Source organism: Pleurodeles waltl, chromosome 5, assembly GCF_031143425.1.
Source record: "Pleurodeles waltl isolate 20211129_DDA chromosome 5, aPleWal1.hap1.20221129, whole genome shotgun sequence".
NCBI lineage: Eukaryota > Metazoa > Chordata > Amphibia > Caudata > Salamandridae > Pleurodeles > Pleurodeles waltl.
The window spans coordinates 1268155778-1268179688 of NC_090444.1; positions in this window are offsets into that span (position 1 = coordinate 1268155778).

The following is a 23911-nucleotide window of genomic DNA, read 5'->3' on the forward strand; positions in this document are numbered from 1 at the left end:
GGTAAATCCCGCTTACTGCCGTGTAGAAGACCGCCAACACACTGCGGCGGTGCCGCTACAGCTATTACATGCCACAGCCCGGAATCTGCCAAAAACCAGACACCCACACAAGTCCGCCACACCAAAGGTCAGTGATAAACTGGCGATAACGAAACCTCCACCATCACGCCAACAGGAATACGCCCACACTACCATGACCCACGAATCCACGTGGTGGTCTTTCAACCACGGTATTCCATTGGCGGTACACTCCGCTGCGCTCAAAATACACACATACTTACAAAACACAACCACATTGGACAATTCCAAATACACATAACTGATACATATACACACACCACTCCCACACACTCAATACAGTATAAAACACACACCCACATCACCCACAAAGCCCTATGACAAAAATTGAGAAAGAAGCCCAGAGAGAGACACCACCAGAAACAACACTAGCATCCACAGGCACACAACACCATCACTAACACAACATCCACGCACCTCAGGTAACACACACAAACACATCCCCTCACACATCACAACACACACCACCTCACACATCACCCACACCACACCATGGCACCGCAAAGACACCCCAGGTCCTCTGAGGAGGAGCTCAGGGTCATGGTGGAGGAAATCGTCTGGGTAGAGCCACAGGTATTCGGATCACAGGTGCAGCACACCTCCATAGCTAGGAATATGGAGCTATGGCGCAGAATCGTAGACAGGGTCAACACAGTGGGACAGCATCCAAGAACTAGGGATGACATCAGGAAGAGGTGGAACGACCTACGGGGGTAGGTGCGTTCTGTGGTCTCAAGACACCAGATTGTAGTATGGAGGACTGGCGGCGGACCCCCACCTCCTCCCCTACAACTAACAACATGGGAGGAGCAGGTCTTGGCTATACTGCATCCTGAGGGCCTCACAGGAGTAGCAGGAGGAATGGACTCTGGTAAGTCAAATCTTAACTATTACATCCCCCACCCTCACCCTCACCCCCATCACTCCAACACCTCGCAAATGTCCCACTATCACAACCCACACATCCCAACACCAAGCCCTGCATGCAACACCAAAGCATGGACACCCATCACCAAAGCATGTCCACTACAGATACCCACACAGACCCCAAACCAATTATCACACAAGGGCCTACACAAGAATGCAAGCACTGGAGTACAGGGTCACCCACCCATTGCACATGATGGCACACACAGATGCAATAATCATGCCTTTACACTCCTGCAGGACCCCTACCCAACGTCACCGGACAGGAGGTTCCAGACATGTCCCCTCTCCCAGCAGAACGGGCCCACAGTGATGACAGCAGCTCTGTCCAACTGGATCAAGATGACCAGCTCGACCCATCTGGGACCTCGGGACAGTCGGTTCCCCTCACACTGGCACATGCCACCACAGAGCCTCCCCCCTCAGGAAACACCAGCACAGCACCCACCCAGCGGGCCCATCCCTCTGTCCCCAGGACACGTCAAGCAGCAGTGTGTCCACCTCTACAGGGAACCCAGGCAAACCCACCACCCCAAGCAAATCAGGGACCTGGGGGCAGTGGCAGTGGGCACACAGTTCAGGGGACAGAGGCACAGGAAAACAGGGGAACTGGGAGGACTACTGTGCGACAGGGGGAGGACAGGCTCAGGGAACCCAATCTCCACGAGGCCCTCTCCAACTTCATGGGAGCATACCATCATTCCCAGGAGACGATGGCAATGGTACTGGCCAACTTTCAGGAGACCCAGCGGCTGCAGGGGGGACACTATCTGGGGATCAGGGAGGAACTCAAATCCATCAACACCACCCTGGTCACTTTTTAGGGGTGCTGAAGGACCTTGTCAACACCATGAGGGACACTGTGGCACAACAAGGGGCCCCTGACACTAGCCTGGATGATGAACAGCCCACCACCTCCGCCGGCGCTAGTGGACAGGAGGCACCGCCACAGGACCACAACACCAGCACCCCAGCCCCTGCAGATGGAGAACCATCCCTGAGATCCAGGACAAAGACAGAGAACAATGCCAAGACCCCCGTCAGGAAATGAGACCCCTCTAAATGTCATCCTTCTGTCCCACTTCATCACCCTGTTCATCTATCAACTGCCCTAGCTCCACTTCCTACGCCCCTTTGGACAATGCACTTGTGAAACAAATAGACTGTTCTCTGCCATGGACAATCCTCCACCATAACCCCTGCCCATTTTACAACCCCCTCCACTATTTTGCACTGAAATAAACACCCTTGAATCACAAACCAAGCTGGAGTCAGTCTGTGCTTTCACAAATGTGTATTTGCAATAACTGTAGAATATAGCAATGTCGAATGTATTGTCAACATACTGATATAACACAGTTCTACTCCATGAGGTAATATAGCAGAGGTCACACAGTGGGACCCACATCTGTGAAATGGAAAGGCAAAGTGAAAAGTCAAGGTCCATACACTGGGTGAAAGTGAAAGACATATGATAGGCCTAACAATTGTATGAGAGGTGTGAGGCAGAGACATCTTCTTACCTGTGTCACACTGGAAGTATTGCTGGATAACGTTGTTTCTGTTGTCTATATCCTCTTCTTCTGCCTCCTCCTCTTCTTCACTGTCCACAGGCTCCACAGCTGCCACAAGACCTCCTTCTGGACCATCCTCTTACAGAAAAGGTACCTGTTGTCGCAAAGCCAGGTTGTGCAGCATACAGCAGACCACGATGATCTGGCACACCTTCTTTGGTGAGTAATAGAGAGAACCACCTGTCATATGGAGGCACCGGAACCTGGCCTTCAGGAGGCCGAAGATCCTTTTGATCACTCTCCTAGTTCGCCCATGTGCCTCATTGTAGCGTTCCTCTGCCCTTGTCCTGGGATTTCTCACTGGGGTCAGTAGCCATGACAGGTTGGGGTAACCAGAGTCACCTGCAAATGTCGAGGGACAACTGGTAGACACACACTAACACTTAGGGACAACCGCAGACCCAGACAACTATTCACACTGTATAGGGTCCTTGTCCTCACCTATTAGCCACACACAGTGCCTCTGGAGTTGCGCCATCACATAAGGGATGCTGCTATTCCTCAGAATGTAAGCGGCATGCACTGAGCCAGGAAACTTGGCATTCACATGGGAGATGTACTGGTCGGCCAAACACACCATCTGCACATTCATTGAATGGTAGCTCTTCCGGTTTGTGTACACCTGTTCACTCCTGCGGGGGGGTACCAAGGCCACATGTGTCCCATCAATGGCACCTATGATGCTGGGGATATGTCCCAAGGCATAGAAGTCACCTTTCACTGTAGGCAAATCCTCCACCTCAGGGAAAACGATGTAGCTGCGCATGTGTTTCAGCAGGGCAGACAACACTCTGGACAACACGTTTGAGAACAAAGGCTGGGACATCCCTGATGCAATGGCCACTGTTGTTTGAAAAGACCCACTTGCCAGGAAAAGGAGTACTGACAGGACCTGCACTAGAGGGGGGATTCCTGTGGGATGGCAGATTGCTGACATCAGGTCTGGCTTCAACTGGGCACACAGTTCATGGATTGTTGCATGATCAAATCTGTAGGTGACTATTACGTGTCTCTCTTCCATTGTCGACAGGTCCACCAGTGGTCTGTACACCGGAGGATACCGCCACCTCACCACCTGCCCCAGTGGATGTGCTCTATGGAGGAGAACAGCGAGCAGAGAGTCAGCCAACACTGAGGTATTACTAAATGTCATTAGTAAACATTTGTAAATCCACAATGTGCTAGTTACTGTGTGTATGCAAGGCCTAGATACGTGTGACGCAGTTAATATTAATGCCATGTGGCCCCATGAAATGGCGGCTGCCTGACCTATAAGGTGGGACAAGGGCATATGAGGTAACTGCGCTGGCGTTCTACACTGTCGCGGTAGGCGGTCGAAGACCGCAGCGCAATCCTGCATTGGTTAACATTGGACCCTATGGGTCCCAGGAGCCAATGACGATGTATGCCGGCGGTGAGGGTATGCACCGCCGAAGACATGACCGCCATTTTCTGTCCGTTCACTCACTTGATACCTGACCTTCCACAGGAGAGGAGCTACACTGCAAGTGCTGCTGTGACATTAGTCTGGAAGCAACGATGGCTCATGTGTCTGGGGAAAGGGCCCCTGCCTTCACTTAGGAGGAGTTGGAGAAGTTAGTGGATGGGGTCCTCCCCCAGTAGACGCTACTCTGCGGTCCTCCAGACAAACAGGTTAGTACACTGTGAGCATGCTGCATGGGCAATGCCTGTTTGGAGTGGTGTGGATGGAAGATACATGGGGGGGGGACTGAGGCTTGCATGTGCGTTCAGTGAGTGTATGTGCGTCAGTGCAAGGGTGGGAACGTGGGCCAATGACCGTGACGGTCCGGATGGTTAAAGTCCTTCCTTTTCCCCTGTACTGTTCCTCTAGGTCAGCGCCCGCCAGAAGAAGGATATTTGGTGTGCCATTGCCACGGACGGCCGGACCCTGGGGGTCCACCACAGACGGAGCACCCACTGCCGGAAAAGATGGGAGGACATTCGCCCCTGGAGCAAGAAGACAGTGGAGGCCCAGCTGGGGATGGCCTCCCAATGTGGGAAGGGTGCCTGTCGCACCATGACCCCCCTGATGTTCCGGATCCTGGCAGTGGCGTATCCGGAGTTGGATGGGCGCTTGAGGGCATCCCAGCAGCCACAAGGGGGTGAGTACCGTCACATCCATCTGACTCGGCGCGTATTTCGAGGTGTATGGGTGTGGGAGGTGGGCAGTGGGTTACCCTAGGCCAGGGCGAGCTTTGTAGGCAAGGACCCTTTGTGAGGCAGGCTATGTGGCACCCCAACCCCACCAGTGGTAAGAGCCATCTACACCTAGTCAGGCTCCTGTGACTTCTATGTGTGCAGCAATCAGGCATAGGCCTTGTACCCCATGGGCATGTGATTAATCTAGGAACTCTAAGTTCATGGCGCAGTGCAGAGGGCTGCTGTGTCTGTAGTGTCCGACAACAGTAGTGGTATTGCATGCGCTGAACATGTCTTTCTTCTGTCTTTCCACAACCCTTTTTGTGGTCTCCCTGTTCTTGTGTGCAATAGCATCATCAGGCGGAGGAGCAGTGGCACCGGAGCAGGAGGAAGCTGCATCCCACTTGGCCCTGGAGGGCGAGACAACAGAGTCTGAAGGCACCAGTGGGGTGGATGGCGAGGGGAGCTCCACAGCAGGGACAGGAGGTGACATGAGTGACTCCTCCTCTGATCGGAGCTCCCTTGCGGTGGCGGGCCCCTCTGTGCCCCCGCATCAACAAGTACAGCCGCCACCCCCCCTAACAGCACCGCCCTCCCAGCAGCCCCTCAGCGTGTGTCCAGTAGCCGCTCACCCAGGAGGGTGGAAGTCTCCTATGCACCTCAGGCCCTGCCCCAGTCAGCCCTGCTGCCCTCAGTGAGGAGGCTATTGACCTCCTGAGGTCCCTCACTGTTGTGCAATCTACTATTCTGAATGCCATCCAGGGGCATTCATTCTGGCCAGGTAGCCCAACAGAGAGCATTTCAGGCTCTGGCCTAAGCACTGATGGCAGCCATTGTCCCTGTGTCCAGCCTCCACCCCTCCAACTTCCTCCACCCAGACCCAATCCCCTGTACCTCAGCCTATCCCAAGCACACCATCAGACCAGCACGCACACACCTCATCACACAAGGGGGGCTCAGGCAAACATAAGCACCACACATCGCACAGGCACTCACACAAGCATCATTCTGATGCAGACATACCAACATTCACTGCTTCCACTGTGTCCCCCTCCTCCACGTCGTCCTCCTCCCTCCCGGTCTCATCTCCACTCACACCTGCATGCACTACATCTTCAGCCACTACCTCCATCACCAGCACGCCCATCACCACACACCGCTCATGTGCACTCACCACCCATCCCCTGTGTCCTCTGCCAGTGTGTCTTTGAGCCTTCCTCCCAAAGTACACAAACGCAGGCACACACCCACCCAACAGCCATCCACCTCACAACAGCCTCCAGCCCATGCACCTTAACCCAAATTCAGCATTCGTACACCTCCTGCAACCACTACCTCTTCCTTCACTCCCAAACCCACTCATCTACCCATCCCAGTTTGTCTAAAAAACTTTTCCTGGCTAACATTGACCTCTTCCCTCCACCTCCCCCCCGTCCGTCCCCTAGGGCCAGGCTTTCCCGATCCCAACCCAGCACCTCAGCCACCACATTACCGTGCACAGTGGACCCAGCAACAACGGACTTTTGGAGCGCGCCAAGCATCAGGGCAGCCAGTGTGCCATGGAGTGAGGGCAAGGACATTCCGCCACCTGCGAAAGTAAAAAAGTTGCCCACATCCCGGAGGGAGAAGGCGAAAACACCTGCCACCAAGAGCTCAGGGAAAACAAAAGGGGATAGTGGCAAGACAACTGCACCACCATCCATGGTGGGGAAGGGCCAGAAAATCAAGTGCAGGTCAGGAGAGAGCATGGTGACACCAACTATGGGACCAGTGTCACACCTTCTGTCCACGTCAACGCCAACCGGTACGGCGGAGAACACCGCCACCTGCACCCCCACATGCACCGGCACATGCACTGCCACCAGCACCGCAGTCACTGAGCCCGCCACCAGCACTGCAGTCACTGAGCCCGCCACCAGCACTGCAGTCACTGAGCCCGCCACCAGCACCGCCGCCACAGAGCCCGCCACCAGCATCGCCACCACAGAGCCCACCGCCAGCACCGATGCCACAGAGGCCACCGCAAGCACCGCTGCCACAGAGTCCGCCGCCAGCACCGATGCCACAGATGCCGCCACCAGCACCGCTGCTACAGAGGCCGCCGTCAACACCGCTGCCACAGAGGCCACCGCGAGCACCGACGCTACTGACACCGCCACAAGCACCGCCAGCAGCCCCATGACATCCTGAGCTAGTGGCACCACCGCAGACATGGCTGCCATCCCCAGTGGTAAGTTGACCAAGCCTGGTGGCCAGTTCCAAGAGCCTGGGCTGCTTCCATAATGCAACACCTTCAGTGGAGAAAGGCATCCACTACCTCTGTCCTTGGCAGGATGAAGCACTCTGGGCACAAAGCCCCCTCCAAAACCAGTGGAGTATCACATCCACTAGCTCTGTCCTTGGCAGGATGAAGCACTCTGGGCACAAAGCCCCCTCCAGAACCAGTGGAGTATCACATCCACTACCCCTGTCCTTGGCAGGATGAAGCACTCTGGGCACAAAGCCCCTTCCTGAACCAGTGGAGAAAGGCATCCACTACCTCTGTCCTTTTCAGGATGAAGCACTCTGGGCACAAAGCCCCATCCAGAACCAGTGGAGAAAGGCATCCACCTGAGAGACTGTGGCTTTGCACTCCCCAGGGCCAAGCAGTGGGCAAACCACCGACTGGAGAGACTTGAGAGAATGTGGCTTTGCACTCCCCAGGATAAAGCAGTGGGCAAACCACCCACTGGAGAGACTTGAGAGACTGTGGCTTTGCACTCCCCAGGATAAAGCAGTGGGCATGGAGCCCCCTCGTGGAGCAGTGGCGTTGTGCACTCATCCAGGTGAGGTGCCCCCACTTCCCTTCCCCCTGAGGTGTCTGTTTCATTTCAATCTGATGCCCCTGCAGTGTTCTCTAAATTTGAAGTCTGGTATCGAGTGTGGGCCTCGCCCATGCATTTTGGGCCCAGTTGCCCACGGACAATAATTGGTGCACTTTCCGGACTTGTGTAGCTGGTGTACATAATTGTATATACTATATTTCGAGTTTTGACTACTGTTTTTTTCATGATTACAATCGTTCAACTCATTTCCTTTTGTCCTTGTGTTCTTGAAGGGGGGGTGGGAGGGTGTAAATGTAATGTTGCAGCATTTATTTGTGTGTATGTTGTTGTGGGTGAGGGTGGGGGTGAGGGTGTTGCATGTTTCGTTTGTTTGTAACTCTCTTTTCCCTCCCCTCTCCCCTGTGTTGTAGGTGCAGTATTCACCGTGGTCCACATCAATGTCTTTATTGCTCCTGATAGAGGAGCAGGAATACCATCGCAGGGAGTATTTGGAGTTCTGGCTCCATGGTGTCCTGGTTCCTCTTGGGGTGTGGAGAGGTGAGTGTTTTCCCTTCCAAGTCCTGTTTCCGCCCTGTTTTTGTTTGCGTTAGTTCCGCCCCGGAAAAGGTGGCGGGTTGCCGTGTTGTAATAGGGTGGGCGTACATTGTCTTCCGCCTCTCTGTTGGCGGTGACCGCCGTGCTGTTTGTTTGTACCGCCGTGGCAGTCAGAGTGTTAAAGTGGCTGTCTATGTTGGCGGTTTCTGCCACAGTCATGATTCCATTTTATTTTCCGCCGGCATGTTGGCGGTATTACCGCTGCTTTAACACTGACCGCCAGGGTTGTAATGAGGGCCATAGTGTCTATCATCTTGTGCTCCTCCAGCCCTGGATCATAAGTTGTAGCACAACACTTCAGACAATGAGGGTACCCTGTAGCAAGGGCAGAGGTCCGTGGGGGTAGGGTACAAGGGAAGGATGCTGTGGGCTAATGGGTTGAAGCCACCGGGGCTGCTCCTGGCCAGGACACCACCTGCCATATTTTGGGTGTCTAACAGGGTTGATGAGGGACATACACACAGTCCTGAGCAGGGCTTTTCAAATCCAACCTTCCTCTTGCTCATCAACACAAGGCCCTTCTTCATTGGTGCCAGCCACTGGAAAGGAGGCCCTGCCAGTGGAAGACCCCACCCCAGACACCCCTGTCTATGTAGTAGAAATTCCCCCTCCCCATGCAAGCGGGGACATCCAGCAAATAATCCAGGTGGTGCAAATGGCAAGACACCTACCACTGCCAGCAAGTGACCCCTTCCTAAATAAACTCCTCTGTGTGTCACATATTCACTCTGTTAACTGATCCTCAACCATCTACCAATTGCAATGGAAAGAGTACTCTGGACTTTGGACTCCCAATGTTGAGGCATCTTTTCCAATGATTTAATTTACCATGAATGACACCTTCACTTTATTTTTTCCTTCTTTTCTGTCCACATTTTAATTTTTGTATCAGCATTGTAATACATTCACCCATCACAAACACATTGCCTGCTTGCTTAATTTCAACCTTTTGCTTTGTAGTGATATAAGACCATGTGAACCATATGAGGAAGAGATAATATACTTGTGCAAGGAGGGATATGTTACAGGTACAAAGTGTGCTGCTCATGATTACAACCATTACACACAAACATATTCGTAGAAGTGTCTGGTCACACCAAAAGTGTAATTCCAGCATACAGCACATAGACTGTTCATATGTCTGGACATTTTGAAACCAGAATGTGTGACTCATACTGAGTCAAAGTACCTATTCTAAGGTACAACCCCAAGACCATGGAAAGAAGGGATTTTTCAGACATTGTCCTGTAAAATAGACAACATTAAAGTGGATGTTGTCACCAGCTTGAGCCTTATCACATACCACCCTAAAGTAATCCAACATCCCATAGTCCGAGATATAGACAGATGCCAGTACAACAGTCCCTGATCAGACGGCCATCATAATCTAATGACCATGCATATGATGGTATGACACAAACATATGTCAGTGTTGTGGCACATCTACTGTGGCCTGCAATGCTGAAACACATATACAGCTATATACAGGTCATACAAGAAGAGTGTTTAGCCAATATGAAGGGAGAATGACTGGGTCTCAATTCATGACTACATATTTCATGCCCACATGATTACTCACATGATGCAACTGGCCCAACACAGCATATAAAACAAGTCCAATGTGCACTTCTGACCTTCTACCCAAACACTGTGCAAGCTGTCTTGGCACACGTCTCATACACCCCAAATCTGTGACCTAAATTACCTGGAACAATCCATGTCATTTGTGTATGTCAGAACAGCATTAGATACCTGTCAATGTCACAACTCTGAAATGCCCACATGAGGATGTGATAGTAAAAGTACCTGTACAAAGACAAAACAATGAGTATAGGTTTGAAAACATACCTATTACACAAATCACAGATCAAGCAACTGGAAAACAGATTACAATGCAAGGGAAATGACACAAATAAAGCAACATCATTAAGGTGGGGATATGTCAAAGGGTAACACTTCAAGCAGCCTTATGCTGAATATTGCAGAGTATCAGCTCCCTTGTTGTTACTAAAACACCCAACTCCGCCCATTCTCACACCTACAGTTCATTGTATAGTCACAGCTATGATATCACATAACATACTTACACATGAAAAGTAGATTTTCCCACAAGTCAGCTCCTTCCTCTTCACCACTGTCATCTTCACTTGGCATTTCATGATTCTCACCCGGTGACACTGCAGGCTCCCCCTCTTCTGGGATGTATGGGATATTCCACCACAGGGCCATGTTGTGGAACTTGCAGCATGCCACAGTGAACTGACATACTTTCCCAGGTGAGTAGAGGAGGGCTCCACCAGTCCTGTCCAGACACCTAGATCTGGCCTTCAGGAGACCAAAAGCCTGCTCCACTACCCACTGTGTTCTTCCATGCACCTCATTGAAGCGGGCTTCCCCTGGCTTAGTTGGATTACTTAGTGGTGTCAACAACCAAGGACGGTATGGATATGTGGAGTCTCCTGTTAAGGAATGGAACATATGTATAACAATTAGTCACTTAGTTTATGATTGTAGCACCTGATATTGCACACACACAATCAGGACAGATGTGACTTACCAACCCGCCAGGCCATCTCTCGGTACAGTTGTGACATCAGCTGGGGGGCGTTGCTGTTCTGCATCATGAATTGATCAGAGGCTGAAACCAGAAAATGGGCACTTACAGAGATCTGACAAACAGACAACTTACATGTTGATGGAATTGAAGTTCTTTCTGTTACTACAAATGTATTCACTGGCCTGTATTGAGACCTAGCCAACATGTGTGCCATCAATGGCCGCCACCACTTATGGGATGTGTGCAAAACCATAAAAGTCAGCCTTCACATTGGCTGAATCCTCTCCTTGGGGAAACTGAATATAGTGGTCAAGGTGTTTCAACATTCCTGAGAGGACATCCTTCAACACTAGACTAAACATAGGTTTGGACATACCAGCAGATAGGGCAAATGTATGTTGGAAGGACCCTGTAGCTAGGAAGTGCAATACTGACATGACTAGTACAGTAGCTGTTATGCTGGTTGGATAACTAATAGCTGGCATCAGCTCTGTCTCCAATTGATGACATAAGTCCACTATTGTTTGCCTATCCATGCAGTAATACATTATCATGTGGCATTGCTCCATGGTCTGAAGGTCTGGCAGTGGACAGTAGACTGAAGGTTGTTGCATCCTCCCTTTCCCTGGGTACCTATGTATAACAAGACATGACTTCTAACACTAGTCAGTGTGTCCACAGCAACATACATGATGTATGTCAATGATGTCATGCATGTGACAAAGCATTTCAGACTAGATAGACATGGCACTCAGTACACATCACAGCTGCAATTAACACAAGGGACACATTTGACCCTATGGTTTTTCTTTCAACATATGTGTCCACAACATTGATTTGGACCAAAATCAAAGATGTGCAACACAATTGCCCCTTGGAATTGAACTGTAAATCCCAACCGCCAAAATGATCATCAGCGGTGGTAGACTGTACCCCACTGTTAAATACCCTCTTTGCCCTCCAATAAACTAAAATGGTGGTTGAGTAAAAGTACCTAGATGACAAGACAGAATAAGGGTGTTTGTGAGGTACAAAAACCTTTTTTGTAAGTGTGAAGTATTTTATAAGAACTAATACAGCATTTCAGGCCACCAAAAAGGTGGATGCCTGAACTACTCCAATAGACATTAGTAAGCACCTACTGCTGCTGGTGGAAGTCCTCATGGTGGTAGGAGGTTGCAACTATGATGAACATAGCCACAGGCTAACGTTTTTGCCCGTAGTGGTTGCAACCCAATGGCTGTGTCCGCCAGCACTGACAATTGCATACGTGGCTGACATGACCACCATGTTCTGCAGATTCTCTCACTTGACTCCTGACACTGCTGCCAGCAACACCTTCACTACCTGAGCTGCTGTGAGCCACTTCTGAGAGCAATGATGGCACGTCCAGTAGGTGAAAGGGCCCCTGCCTTCTCTCAAGAGGAGCTGGAGAGGCTTGCCAATGAGGTCCTATGCCTGTTTGTACAGCTGTATGGCTCACCAGTGGATCAGGTAACTACCTCAAGTACACAGTTTTCTCAGTACTTCACCATCCTTTTCCTCCTCACATTCTAGAATGTACCCATGCGTGCCATTTAGATGTCTTGTGTGCCTGTTGTTACGGTTGTGTTCGATCAATGGGATGGACAATATGTATGTATTGGTGGCCAGTGCCAAATGTTAAGTTCAGTTACATTGTGTTATGTGAGGTTTTTGGGGGTCTCAATTACCCTGGTGTTGGATGCACATAACTAGGTAAGGATACATTACTGCCATCCACTGACCACTCGTTCGTCATGATTGTTGTAAATTTCAGACAATATTTATATGCACAGCAGAATGAGCTGTATATGCATGTTGTATGATTCATTTGAGAATCATGTGAGCAATGTGTATAGTGCCACAGATGTTTTAAACTACACCTGGCCTTGCAAAACTGTTGTGTGGAAGGCATATCACACACAAATTGCTTTTGGCCACATGATGTACTCTCATGCATAAAAGTGATGGGAATGGAGGAGTGTCATGTAGGTTCTGTAGCCTCAGCCTGGAGAGACTAGGGCCTGTCAAATGTATCTCCCAGTATGGGACCTATTGTGGGCTGTGGGAGAGTTACTGTGGCTATCCAACTGTGGCAATATGCTCACTCCCTGTACCCTAGCAGAACCTGGCATGTGGCCAATATGATGGTCTAATGGCAAAAGCTTCCCTGAATGCCTCATTCCTTTGACTAGATTAAGAATGAGTACAGAGATAAACATTAACCTAGTCCATATGTGTATTTCTCATCATTGTCAATGTGTGACATGTCCTTTATTCCCACATCTCTGTTGTCACCTTCACAAAGGATATTATTGCCCTGTAAAAGTTCATTGCAGAAATGAAAGTCCCACAATGCAGACTGTGTGTTGATTCCACTGAATCCATGATATGTGAGTCAGTAGCTTGGTCACATATCAGGAATTGTGCAATGCAAGCATTTGTATGTTGGATGCCATCTCTGTAGGCTAGACACATATGTCCAAAGGACTGTTCTGTGGTACAGGTACATACCAGAGAATCCACCCCCTGACGTGAAATGTGTCTGCATTTGTTATTCCACATATCCACAGATTGACAAGGAAGATACTTTCTGTACGCACCATGCCAGCCCCTTGATTGTTACTCCTGTGTAATGTTGACGTTTGTACTCTGGTAGTTGCCTGCAGGGACTATATGCAGTGTATCACTCTCACAGAGTGTGAATGTGTTGGTCCATTCATGCCTAAGGAGTTTGCCCTTCAGAGGCTGCATAGGTGTGTAGTGTTTCATTGTGGCTCACATCACAGCACAGGTTGCTAGAGCAGGGGCTACCCGATGTCAGTAAGCTTCCTTAGTCATTGTAGGCAATGGGCAGGGCAGATACAAATACATACGTCTGTAGTCAGGTCCCTGTAGTTATTGGCTTGTGTGTTTCATACTTTGGGAGTGTTAATAAATAAGTAAGTCTAGCTTGGTGTTTCTGACATGTATGTGACTCACCCATTAGTGGCAACATTTGTGATTGTAATTTCTAGATTTGTCTTTTGCATCCATGCAGGTCAATGCCCATCAGGAAAAAGGAGCTATGGAGAGCCATCACCAAGAAGATGCGACTCTGGGGGCTCACATCCGGCAGAGCACTCACTGTCAGAAGAGGTGGGAGAACCTGAGATGCTGGGCCCGGTAGATCACTGAAGACCAGCTGGGGATGTCCTCCCAATGTGGACTGGGTGTGCACCGGACCCCTCTAATGGCCCGCATTCTGGCGGTGGCCTACAGAGAACTTGATGGGCATTTAAGGACAACACAGCAGTCACAAGGGGTGAGTACAGGGCATATTCCTGCCTGTCACATTGCCAAATGAGTGTGTTACATTCTGACAGCTCCTCTTGGTGATAGGAATGAGCCATGTTTAACACAGTAAATGAGTGATTTTGTTTGTAGACATGTCAAATGTTGTATGCTGATGAACCTTGCCTAGTGGCCCAGGGACCTAGGATTCAACTGTGTACAATCCACAAACAATCTGCTCTCCAGGGCCATTATATGGCTCTGTACATTGATCAAACAAGTACTGTTTGTTGTTGCAATGGGTGTAATCTCTATGCAACAGACCACTACTCCTCATTGATACAGGCCAAAAGTAAGGAAGTGATGGATCACTATCCTCAGCCATGTGTATGGTGAAATTAGTATTTTGGCATCTGCCGCCCAGAGGCTAGTTGTCTTCAGTGTATGACGGGTGCTGGTGCCTCACTACTGCCTTTAATGTGAAGATGGTCATCTTACATGTGAAAGAGCATACATTGTTCTTTTGATGCAGCTACAGATCACTATTTTTCCTTGGTTTGCGGGGAATGTCCATTGACATTATTTATGTGCCATCACTGTTGCCAACATTCATTGTGCCCACATGTCAGCATGTGTCCCTTTCTCCTTAGCAAAACATTTATAAGCTGTTGTTTCATGCATGGCCTACCTGTGTTGATGGGATGATTTCTGTACTTCCTCACATATGTGCATGCCAACCTGTTTGTGGAATAAGACATTTACAATGGGGGTACATTTCATGTTGTGCCACATACAGGAGTGTATGTGGCACAACATGCCACATTGGCTGCCACGTACCCTCACCCATCATAGCATGTCATTTGGCATGTACAACTGCAGTAGTAATGAGGGACATGACAGGTAGGCCTAGAGGTTTTAGCCACATTGTGCATTTCTATGCCATTGATGTAGAATCATGGAGCAAAGTGCTTTGCACATGTGAAATGGGAAAGATTTGTAACCTGACTGTTGGCATGCATCATGGAGTGACTTGCAGTTATGTTGAAATCGCATGTGTTTGGGTATAAGCATTCATCCCTAGACATCTGGGTTTGTGTGATCAAAATGGACAATCTTTGTCCGCCACCCCCAGTTCTACCATCACCCTCCCTGTTGCCCCCCACACAGTTGGCTGTGCCCACTCACCCAAGAAGGTTGGAGTCTCCATTACCACAGACAGTTTGGCCCATGTTACCCCTGCTGCCCTCAGTGAGGAAGATTTTGGCCCCCTGAGGAGTATCACTGTGGGTCAGACAGCCATTTTGAATGCCATTCCTAGAAGGCATTCATGGTGCAATGTCTGGCCTACAGTGATCTTTTCAGGCTCTGGTCTCCACACTGACGGCAGCCAGTCACCCCCATCTTCTGTCCCCCCTCAATCTCCATCTTCCCAATCCCCCATTCCCCTGCCTATCCCAAGCATACAGACCGACCCACACTCACCTACCTCAGTACAAAAGGGCAGCACACATAGACACAAATACCACAAAACACACCCACTCAAGCACTGAATAGCCACACACACACACACACACATCAGTCACCACTTCCCCAGACAGCCCCATGGTACAACACACAACATCAAGCAAAACCATAGGCACCAACACAACAGTCAGTGATACCCACCATACCCGCAGACACCACCCAAACAGACACACAGATATCCACCACATCCACCACATCGACTATACCTGCAGACACCACCTCAACTAACACACAGACATCCACCACATCCAGCAAACCTGCAGATACCATCCCAACAGGCACACATACATCCACCACTCTCACATCAACCAACACCTGTACCTCCCAGCCACCAAGACATGCAAATGCTCACACTCACACATGCAACAGATACCACCCAAACACAAGCAAAACTCCCACATGCACACACAAGACATCCAGACGAACACAGCAGACAACCACTCCCTTGACCTCCAAAACCCCATCCCTTTCTGAAAACCGTTCCTGTGTTCCTAAGTCTGATTTTTGGTTCGAGCTTGCCCTTTTCCCTGTTCCCCCCATCCGTTATCCCAAACAGAAGAGGCCCTGACCTACCTCCCAACCCATCCATTCTACCTCCAAGTCCTCCCTTTCACACCTGCCCCCCTGGAAGCATCCATGCCCCTCCCCCAAAGAAGAACCCTACGCCTCCCAAGCCTAAACCCACCCATCCCAAATCTACCCCCCAAAGATGATCCCTGGGGTGCTTGCCTGCCCACTTGAAGCCCCTTCCTGTGGAGGTTCTCTGGCAGTAAAGGAGTCAAGTGAGAGTTCAGTGATGTGCCTGGACAATGCCATAAGGACTGGACTATGGCCTTGGACCTTTCAAATGTGTTTTGAAATAAACCCAAACACGTGTTTTTTGGAAATACATTTTTCCTACAATTCCTCTCTTATCTTAATGGTATTCCTGAGAAATGTGTGTTGTCTGCCTATAGTTGTGTGTTTTTCAGCATGCTTGCTGATCCATTTGCTGTTGTTTGCAGAATATGACTTTGTGGGCAGTGCTGATGTCCCCCAAGACAAGGGTATATGTCATCTGTATGGACGTGTGGGTTTAAATGCAATTGTGGTGTCATAGCATTGGCGTCTGTTTGGTATGGTAAGTATTTCATCATATAAAGTGCAAAGTGCGCATGTATGGTGTTACACTTGTCCCCCGGATATGGATTATGGATTCATCAAATGTGTGGCATCTTGAATTTTGTTGGTGCAGATATGAAAGTTGTTCAATTGTGTTACCTTTGTTTGCATTTGACTGTGCATGTGTCAATTTAGCTGACTGTACCTTGCAACTAGTTCATGTAGATGTATGTCCCATGCAGTTGGAGTTGCATGTGCTTTGTTGTTTGTCCCTGAGGTACATGTAGGGACAGTTCCCGTACAAATGTTGTTTAAGGGGCACGTGCAAAGTGTCGTTTGTCCCAGGGCAGCTTCCTTCCCTGAGCGCACCTGATGCCCCCATCCCTATTTTGCATGTATTGATTGCATAGTGATTTGGGATATCGGTCTCTCTGTCTATTGTGCATCCCATTGTCCTTCCATTGTGTTGCAATGTGAGTGATCAAATACACATCTGCCTACTTAACTTGATGTTTTCCTGGTCTCCTCAACTAAAACAATTGATGGCATCAGTGATACCTTACCAACTGTGTACATTAATTATTTGTAAGGCATTTAGCTACTTCAGCTGATTGGAAGTGGCAGGTACCCCATTGACTCTGCATTACTCACATGATGACTAATGCTACATATACAATCAAGTTGTGTGTTTACCTGTATCATACACAGCTAGGCCTCAGAATGATCAAATACGTACGTTACTTCTCCACTGTGTTTGGCTTAAATGTTTGTTAGATGTCATATTCATTCCTTTTTCTAAAATGCAACTTATCAGCACATCTATTGAGCTGATCAATTCTAATGCATGTTTTAAAACTTCTATGTCCTGTTAACAAGTTAAATGCCATGGAAATATATCACAATAGGAAAACTTACCTTTTAAGATTTTCCTAGTTCTCTACCTACTCTGACACAAAACATTTGAATATACATTCTACACTTCCATCAATGAGAATGTCCTCTATTTCACAACAGGTTGATTTGGCACAGCATCTGAACAGACTCCCACTCAACCCCCGGATGACGCTCTTAATGATGACAGCACTCCTGGACATGAGGACGTAGATGACAGACCTGGCACATCTGGTCAGCCTGGGCAGATGGCAACAGTGAGTCTCACTATGCCCACACCAACAACTCCCACCTCAGCTGCAACAACATCTCAGCCAACACCAGTCCCCACAACCTGTGTGCCTAGCACACTTAGTCCAATCTTGTGTATTCAGTCTTGGATCCTGAAGTGCAAATCATCAGCCCTGACACAGAGAGACCAGAACCCAGGTGGAGGGGGCAGCCAGGGCCAAGATCACAGGCTTGTGGGGGTAGGGTTGGTGGGAGGGATACTGTGGGCTGGCAGAGTGAGGCAACTGGGGCCACTCACAACCAGGACACTATAAGCCAAGACTTGGGTGTATATCAGGAGTCCCAAGGCATGATGGGCCAGGTACATACTGAACTCTGGGAAATGAAGCAGCTGCAGACAGATAAGTACCAACAGATGGAGGACCATAACTCTAACATGGGCTCCCTAACAGGGGTGCTGATGGACATCCATCCATCCATGAGCGGGGCTTTTCCACCACTATCTACCTCTTCCTGTAATACAACTACATCACACCCATGCACACCTGTGGCAGCCACAGTGCAGGAGGCCACTGAAAAGTAAATAACACCTTCAGACACCCTTGCCTCTGCAGCAGTGGAACTCCCCCTCCCACGGAAGCGGGGACGTCCATGTAAAAATCCAGGAGGAGCTGATGCAAAGACACATATCACTGTCAGCAAGAAGCCCTCCAATTTAATTTCATCCATTGTGTATCACACATTCATTCTGTGGACTAATTATGGACACTTTTCCGTTTCTGATGGGAGGAGTAATCTGGATTTCGGATTTTAGATAATTTGGCATCTACATCTGTGGTTTAATTCACTGTGACTGATTTCTTCTTCTATGTTTTTTTTTTTGCATTAAGTATGTCTTCACCTTTACCACTTTAATAAATTCACAAGTAACAAACTCATTGTCTGCTGTAATAAATTTCACATTTTGTAATGTATATATGTAACACCATGTGAAGTATACAATGCCAACAAGCTACTTGTGTAAGCATAGATATGTGGCATGTACACAATGTTTAGCTCAGGATCACAACCATGTCACACCAACACATACATGCAAGTGTATTATGTAATACCATTTTTATTATATTGTTCCTATCATAGGCTGGCAAAATGACAGGACCAGCAAATCATACATGACTCAATTATACTATGTAAGTGATCACATTTACAAGTGCAGATCTCAAGAACATGGAAGGAGGGGATATATCAGACATTGTCCTGTAGAATAGGAAAACAAAATTGGTCTATGTCATCAGCTGGAGCCACATTACTTACCTCACAAAAGGAATCCTACTCCATTTAAAGCAAGACTCAGCCAGATGGCAGTACAACAGTTTTTGATCACATGGTCATTACAATCTAGTCCTTCTGCATCTGGTGGTATGTCACAAACAAATATCAGTGATGTGTCACAAGCACTTTGGCCTACAATGAGGAAACACATCAACAGCTACATACAGTTCATACAAAATGAGTAGTTAGCCGATGTGAAGGGAAACCAATATGGTTTGGGCCTACAACTATATATTGTCTGAGCATATGATGAGACACATAGGCCCTCATTACGACATTGGCAGTAAGTCCCGCTTACCGCCATGCTGAATGCCGCAAACATACAGCAACCGCAGCAGTATACCACTACCCATATTATGACCCACACAGAGCAATCCGTCACTATAAAGACACACACACAAGTCCGCCAGCCCAAAGGTCAGTGATAAACTGGTGGTAGCAAATCCCACACCCCTACGCCAACAGAACTACGCCTACAATATTATGACCCACCAATCACTGCGGCGGACATTCAACCACGGTAAACCATAGGCGCTGCGCCCAAAATACACACACACATACAAAGCAACACCACATTGGACAATTCAAACTACACACACCTGACACACGTACACACACCACACCCACACACCCACACCACTATAAAACACACACCTACATTACCCACATCCCTTTACGACTAACAAAAATTGCCACTAGAGAGAAATACAGCAAGACCACCCACAGAACCAGAGCCACAGAACACCATCACCCATACGCCATCCACGCACCTCAAAGCACACACCTCAACACATCACCCCACACGTCCTCACACACACCACTCACACAACACCCGTGGCACAACAAAGACACCCCAGGTTCTCAGAGGAGGAGCTAAGGGTCATGGTGGAGGAAATCATCCGGGTAGAGCCACAGCTATTCGGATCACAGGTGCAGCAGACATCCATCGCTAGGACATGGCGGAGAATCGTGGACAGGGTCAACGCCGTGGGACAGCACCCCAGAACAAGGGATGACATCAGGAAGAGGTGGAATGACCTACTGGGGAAGGTGCGTTCTGTGGTTGCATGACACCAGATAGCAGTACAGAGGACTGGCGGTGGACCCCCACCTCCTCCCCCACAATTAGCAACATGGGAGGAGCAAGTCTTTGCAATGCTGCATCCTGAGGGCATGTCAGGAGTAGCAGGAGGACTGGACTCTGGTAAGTCAAATCTCTATTACTATCACCCCCCTACCTGCAAGCCATCACATACCCCCACCCAAACCCTCACCCCATCACCCCACCACCTCACATACACCACACCATCACAACCCACCCATCCCAGTACCTAGCACTGCATGCACCACCAATGCATAGACACCAATCACAGCCCTGCATGGACACCCATCACCACAGCATGCACACTAGAATCATCTAACCCACAAAATAACTACTCACACAAGGCAAATCTGACAGGGCACTCACAACCATAGAGGCCAACACACTCATGCACAAGATGTCACACGCAGATACAATGACACTGCATTTACATCCCCACAGGTCCCCCACACAACATCACCGGAGAGGAGGTGCCAGCAAAATCCAGTCCCCCACCAAGAGAGGCCAACAGTGATGACAGCAGCTCTGCTCACCTGGATCAGGATGACCAACCTTGCCCATCAGGGACCTCTGGACAGTCGGTTACCCAGGCACAGTCCCATACCACCATAGAGCCTCCCCACTTAGGAAACACCACCACAGCACCCACCCAGCGGGCCCATACCTCTGTCCACAGGACATGTCAATCAGCAGTGTGTCCACCACCACAGAGACCCCAGCCCACCCCACAAACACAGGACGATCAGGGACGTGGGGTCAGTGGCAGTGGGCACACGGTCGAGGGGACAGAAGCACTGGACAACAGGGAAGCTGGGAGGACTGCTGTGCGACAGGGGGACGACAGGCCCAGTGAACAGATACTGGCCAAGTTGCAGGAGACCCAGCGGCTGCAGGATGGTCAATACCTGGGGATCAGGGAGGACCTCAGAGACACACACACCACCCTGGTCGCCAGGGGAGAGGTGCTGGTAAACATGGCCAACACCATGAGGGAGGCGGTGGCACACCACCGGGCCCCTGACACTAGCCACACCGATGAACAGCTCTCCACCTCCGCTTACGCTAGTGGACAGGAGCCCCGCCACAGGAACAACAGGCCACCAGCACCCCACCCCCTGCAAACGGTTCCTGCGATCCAGGCAGAAGCCATAGAACATTGCCAAGACCCCCGCCAGGAAATAAGACTCCCCTGAATGTCACCCTTGTGTCCCACTGAGTCACCCTGCCCACCTTGAACTTCCATTGCTCCACTTCCTATGCCCCCATGGACAATGCACCTGTGATACCAATAGACTGGACTCTATCCTGGACTCTTCTCCACCACCCCCCAGCTTATAGTAATACCCCATCCACTTATTAGCACATGAATAAACATACTTGTAAAAAATACAAGTAATGAGTCTGTCAAGTGATTGAACTATGTATTCGTTTCACAATCTGTAGACATTGCAATTCAACTGTACTCTAATGTATATTTAGGTATGGCCTGTAGTTTGCTGCAGTCAATACACCAGGAGCCAGAGTGGGGCAGAGATATCTGTGAATGGACATATCAGAGGGTACAGTAAGTGGCCATAGTAGTGGGAATATCAGCCTGCCAGTGAAAATTTACAGTTCAAAACTGCAATGGAAGGTGAAGTTACAGTGTCTTACCTGTGTGTTACTGGAAGAACTGTCAAATTATTGCTGTTCTGTTGTCCACATCCTCATCCGCTGCCTCATCTTCGTCACTATCCACAGCGTCCACCGCTGCCACATACCCATCTCCAGCCTCATCCTCCTGCAGAAAAGGCACCTGGCGACGTAAGACAAGGTTGTGCAACATGCAACATGCCACCATGATCTGGCACACCTTCTTGTGTGAGTAGCACAGGGAACCTCCTGTTAGATGGAGGCACTGAAACCTGGCCTTCAGGAGGCCAAAGGTTCGCTCTATAATTCTTCTCGTTCGCCCATGAGCCTCATTGTAATGTTCCTCTGCCCTTGTCCTGGGATTCCTCACAGGGGTCAGTAGCCATGAGAGGTTGGGGTAACCAGAGTCACCTGCAAATACTGAGGGATACCTGTTAGCCAGACACTAATCCTTAGGGCCAACCCCATACCCATACCAACATATACTGGGCGGGGACCATGGATTCACCTATTAGCCACACCCTGTGCCTCTGGAGTTGAGACATCACATATTGGATGCTGCTATTCCTCAGGATATAGGCATCATGCACAAACCCAGGATACTTTGCATTACCATGGGAGATGTACTGGTCTGCCAGGCACACTATCTGCACATTCATAGAGTGAAAGCTCTTTAGATTTCAGAACACCTGTTTATTTCTCCAGGGGAGACAAAGGCAATATGTGTACCATCTATTGCCCCAATAATGTTGGGAACATGTCCCATTGCATAGAAGTCAGCTTTCACTGTCGCCAAATCCTCCACCTGAGGGAAAACAATGTAGCTGTGCATGTGTTTCATCAGGGCAGACAACACTCTGGTCAGCACTATTGAGAACATTGGCTGAGACATTCCTGCTGCCAAGCTCACTGTCACTTGGAAGAAGCCAGTTGCCAAGAAATGGAGCACAGATAGGATTTGAACAAGAGGGGGGATCCCAGTGGGGTGCGGATAGCAGAGATCAGGTATGGCTCCAATTGGGCACACAGCTCCTGAATTGGTTCCCTGTCAAGTCTGTAGCTGAGGATAATGTGCCTTTCCTCCATTGTTGCCAAGTCCACCAGGGGCTTGTACACGGTGGATGTCTCCATCTCCTATTCATCCTCAGCGGTTGTAATCTAGGGGGCAAAACGATGAGAATCTGGTCAGTTTTCAACATTTCCTAAATGTACAGTGCATTGCATGTTGTGACAGAAACAGTATGTTGATGTGTAGGCCCAAATGGTGCCTATGTGTTCTGTGACGCAGTTAGGTGCCATGGCCTGACCCCCCTAAAATGGCGGCGGCCTGATCTGTGTGGATGGACAGGTGGAAATGAGGTAGTGCCGCTGATGTTGTGCGCCATTGCGGGAGGCGGTCACGTACCACCGTCCAACTTCTCATTGGTTAACATTGGGCCACATGGGTTATAATAGTAGCCAGTGGTGATATACTCTGGCGGTGACGGTACGCACCGCCGTGGACGTGACTGCCATTTTCTATCTGTTCACTCACTTGCTACCTGACTTTCAACAGGAAAGGACCTACACTGCAAGTGCTACTGTCACTTTATGAAACGGCCCATGCCTTCACCGCTGCGGAGTTGGAGAGACTGGTGGATTGGATCCTACCCCAGTACCTAATGCTGTATGGGCCTTCAGACCAACAGGTGAGTACACTGTGAGCACGATACGTGGGGCATGGATGCATGGAGTGCTGTATGTGAGGGCCTCGTGTAAGGGGAGGTGGTTGAGGGGTGCTGGGCTGCGTGCTGCATGTATGGTGGGCAATGTATGTGCGTTAGGGGATTGAAGGGATATGGTGGGCCATAAGTGTAACAGGCCGGACGGTATGACTGATACCTTTTTCTATGTTTCATTTTCTGCAGGTCTGCGCCCATGAGGAAAAGGGTATATGGTGAGCCATCGACAAGGATGTACGGACCCTGGGGGTCTATGGCAGGCGGAGCACCCACTGTCGCAAACGGTGTGAGGACCTGAGACGGGTCACGGAAGACGAGGGAGGCCCAGCTGGGGATGCCCTCCCAACGAGGAAGGGGTGCCTGTCGAA